We start from the raw sequence: 373 nt of genomic DNA, 5'->3' as shown, positions 1-373 counted from the left end.
CAGATTGTACTTGCCTTTCCTGGCTGTGTTGTTTCACTCATAAACCTCCCTCGCCCCTGCAGTGGTAGGACATGGTGGATATTTCTGCTGTGAGTTCATGGTAAATGTATCCTTTCATCTAAGTAGATAATGCATATGTGTCAAACTTAAGGCCCGGGGGCCAAATGCGGGCCGCCAAGTTGTTTTGTGTGGCCCACAAAAGCATTTAATAAAGTCCATGCAACAGAGTTTCTTAACCTGAGAAATCAAAAGTTCTTTTAATTCAACAGCAATGAACAATATTTGTAGCTTAAATAAATATTACTATCAATTTCAGAAACATGTATTAGTCTGTAGTTATATCCATACCAGTGGTCCCCGACCATTCAGAAAC

Source organism: Cynoglossus semilaevis, chromosome 2 (assembly GCF_000523025.1).
Source record: "Cynoglossus semilaevis isolate Cse_v1.0 chromosome 2, Cse_v1.0, whole genome shotgun sequence".
Taxonomy (NCBI): domain Eukaryota; kingdom Metazoa; phylum Chordata; class Actinopteri; order Pleuronectiformes; family Cynoglossidae; genus Cynoglossus; species Cynoglossus semilaevis.
This window is presented reverse-complemented; position numbering follows the sequence as displayed.